At 34.7% G+C, this 10,579-nt stretch overlaps 1 pseudogene; it reads right to left on the bottom strand.

The window, feature by feature from the left end:
* Positions 3,274–4,216, bottom strand: OR56B47P (olfactory receptor family 56 subfamily B member 47, pseudogene; annotated as a pseudogene).

Below are 10,579 nucleotides of genomic sequence, written 5' to 3'. Positions count from 1 at the left end.
CATTGAACTGTTTCTGAGTTTTATTGTAACTTCTTTAGCTTCTTCAGGACAGCTATTTTGAATTCTCTATCAGTTCACAATTTTCTGTGACTTCAAGTTTGGTCTTTGGAGAGTCATCATTTTCTTTCTGTGTTACCATGTTACTGTAGTTCTTCATAGTGCCTGATGAATTGTTCCTCTGCCAACACAGTTGTGGTGGTAAACAACTTTCCTATTTGGGTAAAGATTTTGTTATTTTGATTATGAGCTGCTTCTGATTGTAGTTGAGAGCCTACATGTTCTACCATCCACTGCCTCTGCCAGAGGCATCATTCAGTGCCTCCAAGGTTGCTGGTGCCTTGCTGCTTACAATGTCCCTGCAGTCATGGGTCTTGTGACTGGGATCACCTGGCTATGAGCATCTCTGCTGCTTCTGGGGTTGTCTGGGTCTCATGTTCCCCCACTGGTTCTCCATGGGCTTGGATGCTGCTGTCCCATGCACCACGTGCATTGTTTCTCCTCCATTATCTGGGGGTGCTGACAGTACCACTGCCAGGGGAAGTTGGTTCATTGGTGTTGCTGCCACTACCAGAAGCCCAGGGTCTTGTATGCAGCCCTTGCTGCTGGTAAGTGTTATGCTGGGTATGCTGCCACTGGGGGCTGCATCATGGGTACTTCCGTGTCTCCTGAAGCCTCAGGTCATAGGTTGATCCCCTAGTTCCACTGCCTTCCAGAGGTCAAGTCCACCCACCTTCAGTTGTTAAATTTGAGGATTTTTTCAGGCATTCTGGTGTGCTATTCAGGGAGTCCTTTGTTGATCAATGGATGCTCTACTGGTTGTAACATGGAGAGGAGAGACAAAGGGAACAATTAATTCCACCATGATGCTCCCTAATTTATACGAGTATTGATAAACATGAATATATAAAAATGTCCATATGGGTGTGCTATTAATACAGGATTGACTGAAGGAAATAGAATCTTTGCATTCATCTATATATTCACAACTTTACACTTAAATGAGAAAAGATAATAGAAAACTTTATGCCAGGGCCACAATGATGTAAATATTGTACCCCTATAAAATTTATTTTACTGAAACTTTGTGTCTTGCTATTTCATTGGTCTTATGAGGTACACTATATGAAACAAGAAGAAACATCAATTATTTTTATTACAGGGATGTTATTGGGAATGCCATAAATTATAAAAATGTGTAATTTTTATTTGGACTCATGCAAAATAGCATGTCTTCCATCTCAGTATCAGGAATGTGGGGTCTCCCCAGAACAACTGGTTTTAATTAAGCTTATAGAAAACTTATAATTTAGAATTCTTTCTTTTTGTAGCCAAAATGGTTGAAGGAAAATTTGAAATACTGTGTTGTAATTTTTAAGAAACTTGTTATGAATTTCTCTGCAAATTTTGTAATTAGATTATATTTTCTTATTCATATTTTGCATAGGCCTTATTTCCACTAATTTCTCTTTTTATCCTATCTTATCACCAGTATTTTTACCAATCTATGTCAATTCAACACTTAAATGAGTGGCGTGGAAAGTCAATAGACAATGAACAGTAAATAAAAACAGAGCTGAGTTGACTCTAAGATAACTTAGAGAAGCCCCCAAATAATGCTTGATTGGCTAGGGAGGGTGACTTTGAGAAGATGAAGCCTCCTCTAAAAAACTGAGCAGTCTGGAATAGAAGAACAAAATATTTAAAAAACGGCAAAAAACTATCCTGGACATGATCAAAGTCTTTTGTTTATAATCATTGAGAATTATTTAAGAATAATGTAACATTAACATTGGCAATATGAAAAACAGTCCTCCTAATGTTATGGAAACCAAAGTGAATTCACTTCCTAGTGATTTAAATAAGACTCTCCACCAGAAGTAGTTGTCCCACAAAGTAGGGTTCTTTTGCAGCAAATAAGAGCCCACGTGGAATCATTTCCAAAGTCGTGGTGTTCCTGAACAAAGGAAAGCAAGGGCCTTTTATTTCAGGTGGGGAATGAAAAGGGATAGGTGGGTATTTGCTTGCACATGCTCAGTCAGAAAACGTGCTTCCACATAAACTTCCAGTTAGGGTAATAAAGCCTAAGCTCCTCCAAGAGAGGAGATCTTTAGCATTTAAAATGAGTCAAATGTCATAGGCCTTGCTCTCCTGGTGGGGCTTGCTCTGGTTCAGGGTGGTTGGAGATTTCATCCCTTAAACAGTTAAATGCTTCCAAATCCACCTTTGAGTTCTTTGGGGCAATTAGTCCATGACAATAACTTTTTCATTCACAGTGTTCGCTATCTATTTTATATACTGGGAATTATAAGAGTGTGTCCCCACCCCAATATAAATTATATTGAATGTTTTGTTTGTTTTGCTTCCTTAGGGCCCATTGTCCCCAGTAGCATGCCTCCTCTGTCTGAAAACTGCCCTTTCATTCCTTCCCAATTTATCAACATGGAACCTGTGGAAGTCAACTTAGTAGTACACTAGCCCCAAAGAATCTTAATGATTCTAGAAGCCTTGAATTAAAAATATGAAGATACAAAAGTTCTCTAATCATATACAATTTTAAAAGTTTTATCATCTTATAGAGACATCAATTTATGCTGACATTCATAAACTTCTTTTCTAGATATTCTGATTGCAATATTTACTAGTCCAATAAAAGTGTACTAGTCTCATGATTTTTAGTTTTTGCTTTCTGGTATCCTAAGGACATTATTCAGTTCACTTATTGAGTGACATTTGAAAGATATGGCTCTTGGACAATGATTAAGTATTCCATAAAAGAATTGCCAAACCAGACATGGACAATGAGAATGCTACACTGGACACTTGTAATAAGAAAAAAATATTCCAAGTCAATCTGAAATGTCTTGGACTAATGAATATGATAAATTTTGGCAACAAGTACTATCTTATTTGTGAACTGAGAAATAGAGAAAGACATTCTGAAGCAAGAAAAAAGAGTGCAGAACATGCGTACAAAGAAGACATGAAAAAAGAGAGGTCTGAGAAAATACAGGTATATTCTTGCATTTCTCTTGGATTCCTTGAGACAATAAGAATCATAACATTACTCTTTTTGATTACGATTGTTGCTTGCAGCCCAAACATTTGAAATGTGTTTCACTTTTTCTTTGTTTCAATTATTGCCATTGATTCCTTATAATAACCAACAATCTATGAAGTGCCCCTTTTCCTTAGTTTTTCTGCAATTAAGGACACATTGGATATTATATTGGGTAGATATCTGGAGAAATTAGAAAAGTGAATATCCTCTCTCCATTAGTTGCTTGTGATGTCCAGCTTAAGAATTCTACAGAAGTCCTGCCTGAGCTCCTTGATCTTGAGTACATATACCATTGGGGTGCAGGCAGGAGGAATGACATTGGGTAGTACACTGAGTAGAACAGGGATGAGGAGAACTATCATTTCTACACTATGGGTGATAGAAATGACAACGAGGACTGTGTAGAAGAAAAGGATTAAGATGAAGTGGGAAGTGCAAGAACTTAAGGGTTTGGATGGAGCTTCTGCTGAGTTCAGCTTTCGCACAGAGTATCAAAGCATACGACAAAATAATCAAACCCAGGTCACTTCCCATGGAGTATCCAGGCCAAAAATAGCTGGCAGATGCTGTTGATTTTCCTGTCATCACAAGATAGGCTAGTGACTCCAAGATTAGAGCACAGACAGTACTCAGTTTGGTTCTGGGAGCAGTAATGTCTCTGAGCAGTCAACACAGGCCCTGGGATGGTAGACAGACTGTTCCTGAGTACCATGTACACAGTCACTTTGACCATAAAAGATTCAGTAATTGTTGAAGGATAGCAGAAGCCTTGGCAAATGGCTAAATATCTATCTATAGCCATGAAGAGAAAGATACCTAACTCCATGACCACAAAATATGTGTTTCATACAACTGAGAAAAGCACTCAGGGAGACTGATGGCTTTAGTGTTAAACCATAAGATGGCCAGAATCTTGGGCATGATGGTGGTAGCCGGGCCCATGTCCACCACAGCCAGGATGCCCAGGAAATTGTACATAGGCAGGTGCAGGGTTGCTTCTTGACTGATGACAATCAGGATATGGATGTTGGCACTGAGAGCTAAGAAGTAGAGCAGAGCCAGGGGCAGGGAGAGCCAGTGCTGCCAGCTGTGAATGCCTGGCAATCCCCTCAGAATGAACTCAGAGACCTGGAACTTAGAGCTGTTGGAATCTCTGAGATCCTGCAACATCCTTCACTAAGAGGACTAGTCTTCAAGGTTACAATTTTTAATAATCTTTCTGAAAATAGTTGAATAGGAGCAACCTGAGTTCATGATATTGAAGTGGGAGGATTCATCACCTTTATTTTTCTCATTCCATCACTAACATTATTCTATATTTCTAATGAAACAGGAACTGTGATAGCACCTACTTAGTTATGTTTTAACTTAGTTAATCATTACAAATACCATGAGGCAGGTCACATTATCTCCACCTTCACATAAATAAGGAGAGGGGCATTAGAGAAAATCAGGACCTTGGTCATTATCTTCCATCTTGTAAGTCATGGAGCTTGACAAGAGGAAAACACTCTGATTTCACAGGCTGGCCTCTTAAATTTCGTTTTTGGTTTTTCTTTAAATTTAGGTCATATTAGCTTATAACCTTGTGTAAATTTCAGATGTACAGTGTTATATTTCAGTTTCCGTATAGATTTCATTGTGTTCACCACTAATAGACTAATTTTTATCTGTCCCCGTACATATGTGCCTCTTTACTGCTTTTGTGCCCCTAACCACCTTGCTAATGGTTGACTTCTTTAGACACTAAAGATTAGAGATTTTCATGCATGGAAACATTTAGGTAAGAGTGTAGATAATAGAATATAAGAAAATAACTTTTTTTTGATTCAAGTACTTGAGAATTTGTGAAATGCTTATGAATAGTACTTAATTTTCACTAAAATATGTGAACTAAGTTTGTACACCCTTTTTTTTTTAGTGAGGAAACTGATGTTGAAAAATGTTAATGATATGTCTAAAGCTCAGCTAGAATAAAAGAGAGAAATATGATTGGGAAATCTCAGTGTTCTTTGAGTCCAGTTGATTCTGGTTTTGAGTAACTTTCCCACGCTTAGATATAGTTTTGCTTCTTGGAATAGTCCAGATAGCTACAATACAATGACTAAAGCAGACATGAAAAAAATAAAAACAATGAGTTTGATATAAATGTTTTGACACAAGTCCTGCTAAAATCAAATAATGTAACATTAAGGCATTCTTGATTTAATCATTTATTAATATTTCAATATAAAAACTGAAAGCAGATTTTCATGATGTTTTACCAAATGTGTGCTTTCAATATTTAAAATATTAAGGATGTAATATAACAACACAAAGTTAATAATTTAGTGGTTCAAAATTATGAGGCAGTACCTATGTAGACTTGGTGGATGTATTCATCCTAACCAAGTAATGACTTTCCATTATACTTACAATATAACGAAGAAAAGTAAAGAAGTTATATATTTATATGAATATATAAATTCTACTTAATATATATTATTTTTATAAATTCTGAAGTTCAATCATTTACATTGGTAACTTGCTTTGTTTTCCAACTTTAATTTTGGAACTATTTCTCAAATGTCTTGCAATCTCTGATCATTAATTCATACTTAATAAAGAGTATTTAGAAAGTCGATTTGAAAGTCGATTTGAAAGTCTGGTGGTGAGTGAGTGTCATCAATTGGCAGGATTTACCTTTACTGTTCTGGTAGGGACCTCTTTCCTTCAATATAAGAAATCCTTATCCTTATAACCCTCAGTGTTTTGTAGGTCTTTTCTCAGGGTCTAGTTTTTCCAGAAAAGAATCCAACAATCTTCACCCTGGAGGAAAATATGATGGGTGGCCAGTGTTCTTGGTATTGAGTAGCAGAAGGAAAATAGGGATCTCACACTTAAATGTGAATATTGGATTCAACTCTCTCATATTTTATGATGCTTCATCCTTGGCCTTTATCACATATACGTCTTCATAGTATTTGCTAAAGTTTCTTTCCAGAATAAATTTTTAGTCATCATAACAGTGTAGTTAACATTGTTTAGGGTACTGGATAAATCAAAGATATCAAGTGGTTCCTTATTCAGTTTTTCTGCCTATATCCCTATTTTATCTTTATGTATTCAGACAAGAGAATGATAAAATAGATACTACAAAAAGTGCCCTGTTGAAAGTAACAAAGCAACATAAGGCAAGCTATTTATAAAAGTGTTTTTCGAAAACATCTCTTGTATCATCATAAACTCTTAGAGTCATACAAGAGTAGACAGAAATAGAAACTAAGCAAAATTTTGGCAAAGTTTAGGAAATTTTTCAAAGAGTAAAAAACAAATGCTCTTATATACCTGAAGCAAGATTAGGATTCTGCCAGATCAGTGTTCCATTCCGTTACTGTTTGCTAATTCCTACTCATATCACACTACTAATTTTAGCTTTGTGATTTTGCAATCCCCTCTTCTATTTTGTGCCCACCTATGACCAAACTTAGCTTCAATCACCACCTTCTTCTTGAAGACTCTGCTTTCTCTCAGAGAGCATTTAGACCCACCCTTTAAATCGTCTTAATATGACGTAATTGGAAAAGTGGTAGTCTTCCTAGGTAAGAAATATATTTGTCCATTGATCAATATATATTTTTTAATTTTAACATCATGGTATTATAAAAATTTATATCTTTGATTCAACCACAATTTAACCAAACCCTTAATATTTGAACATATTGTATTTATATTTGCAGTGTCTAGCAAGACATCATGCACATATTAGACATTATAAACGTTTTTGGGTGAATGAATAGATGAGGAGTAAATGAATCAAAGTTCATAATAGAGTTTAAGAATTGTTACACCATAGTCTAAATATTATTCTTTGGACAGCATAAGAAGAACCACTAGAAGAAACAGAACTATAATGTTTACCTCATAAATTAACAGAAAACTTAAATTCAGAAAAACAAAATTTACACATCATAAGTTAGAGAAAACAAAGAAAATCTCAAAAAAGGAGAAAGAAAAGGTGGAAGACAGAACAAATATTTTGGAAAGCATAATAAAGATTAATTAAAGGAACTACACTATTAATTGGTCTTATTTTACAGTGATTTCATATACTTGCATATATGAAATAAAATATATTGCATATTGAATACACATTTTATTGAATATAAAATAAAATATATTGAAATATAAGAAAATAGATTCTTGTAAACTCATATTATTCCTTTTTTATTATGCAAATTTCAAATATGAGATAAATATCATATTTATGTTCCTCATGATTCCTTTATGTACTTCTAGTGTTGATTAATAACATTGATTTTATTTTTACCTGAGAAGTTTAGCTCCCATCTCCAATATATTTGAAAAACTCTCAGTGAATGATCCCAGCTTATACCAAGTAATACAGTTATTAATCACAAATTGCATTACAAAAAAAATTTAAATTTTACAAAAATGTTTACAAAATTTTACCAAAAAATTACAAAAAAAATTAAAAATGATTTTGATACATTCTAGTTTAATTTTTCTGCAAGTAAAATGGATTCATATTATGCTGTGGGTGGGCAGGTATATTGTAGTAGTACCATTACAATACAAATGTGGTAACTTATAAAACGCAATTGTTATATTGCCTGTTGTGTATTCTCGTTTCCAAACTGCATAGAAAATAAACCTGTTTCCTCACTAAACAGTCCTCAGTTTTACAACCTATGTTCTTCTCTCAATATGACAGTGGGTCCCTCCAAGTAGGTTTGCTATCTAAAATGGATGAAAAACTGTCAAAAATAAATCTCTGTAGAACTGAAGCAAGGAAGTTAGACTCTCCTTCTGAGAACAAGTGGAGGACAGGTAAGAAGCAAGAGTGTGCTAACTGTGACCAAGAACTAATCTCTAGGTCTCCCCCCATTACTTCTTGTCATAGGGATGATTCATACCTGACTTCCACCACAAAAGAACCAATTATTCCTATTTGGTTAGAGAAATAACATAGGTATTCATAATTATGATGGACACTTATCCTGAATTGCAATCTGAGAATTGGGGAAATAAAAGTTTTAAAGAAAAACACAATGTTCTTTTTGCTGAGGAAGATTGTCCCTGAGCTAACATCTCAGGATGTAGGTCTGAGCTTGGGATTTGAACCCACAAACGCTGGGCTGCTGAAGTGGAATGCACAAACTTAGCCAGTATGCCACAGGGCAGGCCCCAAGAAAATCAATCTTTTACTGCATTTTTGCCTTCAAATGGGTACATGGAATCAAACCAGCATTTCTGATAGTATAACGATAAATTCATATAGACTCAGAAGTCCTCTCTTCAATTTATCTTAGTACTAGCAGCAACAACAACTCTATTATTAGTTTCACTTTAGTATATCCTTAATACCTTAGGTTCTGGATAACAAAACAATGAGCTAAATGCAGTCTGGTCCAGGTGTTCAGGGTCTTAGGCAAAAAAAATTATGATTCTATAATATATGTACATTCACTGTCCTCTTCCTCTGACCCCCTTGATATGTGTACTGTTGAACTAATTTTTAAAGGAAACATGTGCATTATATATCCCTAGGGTATATTGTACAACATCAGATGCTGGTGTTGCTGTGGGAATTCAGCTAACCCCTATCAGAGAAGGAAAATATTTCCATTCCTATCACTTATAAGATCATGCCCCCAAACAAAATAATTTCATAGTCATGCATGTATCTGTGTGCTTGTATGTGTACAAGATATATGGGGAATGAGAATGACCACAATCTAATTTTAATGAATACTAGGAATTTTAACATTTTTAAAAGGATTTATTTCTTTATGTGTAAAGTCTTCTAGGAGACAAGTTGGAAGCCATTACAATGTTTCAGAATGTTACAATCACTGTCACACACATTCATATGTTCTTTTATCATCTTAATTTTTCTGTCAAGTAAAGTTGAGGATTAATATTCTGGCACTGTAGAAATTCATACAAAGTTTAGGCTTATCATGGATATATCTTAAATTAGGAATATTTAGATGCCCAAATGATGAGATAATAATGAAGACGGTGATAAGATTGACAATTAATATTTTCAATATACTTTTGTTATACATGTTTTAGAAAAATGTTTGGATAATATCCTATTAAAACATAAATTGTCCCATTTTAATGACATTATAGGATGAGCACTTTAAAGGAGGATTATTCAGCGATATTATCATTAGTTAAAAGTACATCGGATGTGTTTATATAATTTCTTTGATCCTTTTCCTAATCTTAGATATACATGTTCTTTCATATTGCAAGAAATGATGCAACAAATATTCATACAGAGAACAGTTTTAGCACAGTCTTTTTTCTACTTTATCATGTTTTGATCAAAATTCACATGCCATCAGATAATCATTTAACAATGTACAATCAAGTCACTTTAGCGCATGCACAATGCTGTGCAACCATGCTGTGCTACATAATTCCAGTACGTATCCATTGGCTCATAGGGAAACTCCATAACCATTAAGCAGTCACTGCTTTTGGAACTGTCCCGCCAGCCCTTGCCAACAACTAATTTTCCTTCTGATTCAATGGATTACCTATTCTGAAGATTCCATAAAATTGGAATCACGCGACACTTAATCTTTGGTTACTTTTTTCACTTAGCATGATGTTTTCAAAGTTCGCTTCTGTAGGAGCGTATATCAGTACTTCATCCTTTTTAAGGGTGAATAATAATCTCTTGTACATATATGTCTCAATTTGTTTATCCATGCAACAACTGATGGACATTTGGATCTCTTCCATTTTTTAGCTAACAATGGGTCTCTGAACATTTGTGTACAAGTTTTGTTGTTACACCTGAATTCAATTATTTTGATCATATTCTTAGGAGTTGAATTGCTAAGTCATATGCTAGTTTATTTTAACTTTTTGACTAATTACCAAACTGGTTTAAACAGCTCCGGTGTGATTTTAATACCCTTAAGCCATGTATGAGGACTCTAATGTGTTTCCAGAAAATTGCCAACATCTGCCAATTTTCTTTTTTAAATATCGTAGCATTTTTAGGTTATATAATGGTATCTTATTGTGGTTTTGATTTGAATTTAGTGATTTTGAACATCTTTTCATGTGCTTTTTGGTCATTGCCTGTGTTCTTTAGAGAAATGTCTGTTCAAATTCTTGGCCCATTTAAAAAAGATATAAGACACATTGGAAGGCCAATAGAGAAATGGCAGAAATAATTCCTATCTGATCAGTAATTACATCAAAAGTATATGGATTAATCTTTCTAGTTATAAAGAAGAGATTGGCAGATATCTTCTCTAACCATCTCTATTCAGCATTGTCTGGACATTCTAGCCAGGGAATCTAGGTAAGAAAATGAAATGTATATTTCACTTGGGTTCCTTGAGACAATCGACAACACTGTGTTATTCTTTGGGATGAAGATTTTCTTGACAACTGAGATTTCAAATATAAGTTTCACCACTTTTTCTGAATTTTTTAATAGCCAGTGATTCCTTATACTAACTGAAAACTTGCTGCAGTGACAATGTTTCTTGA

This window comes from Equus caballus, chromosome 7, assembly GCF_041296265.1.
Source record: "Equus caballus isolate H_3958 breed thoroughbred chromosome 7, TB-T2T, whole genome shotgun sequence".
NCBI lineage: Eukaryota > Metazoa > Chordata > Mammalia > Perissodactyla > Equidae > Equus > Equus caballus.
Note: the sequence above shows the minus strand (reverse complement) of the source record. Positions and strands in the feature narration are given on the sequence as shown.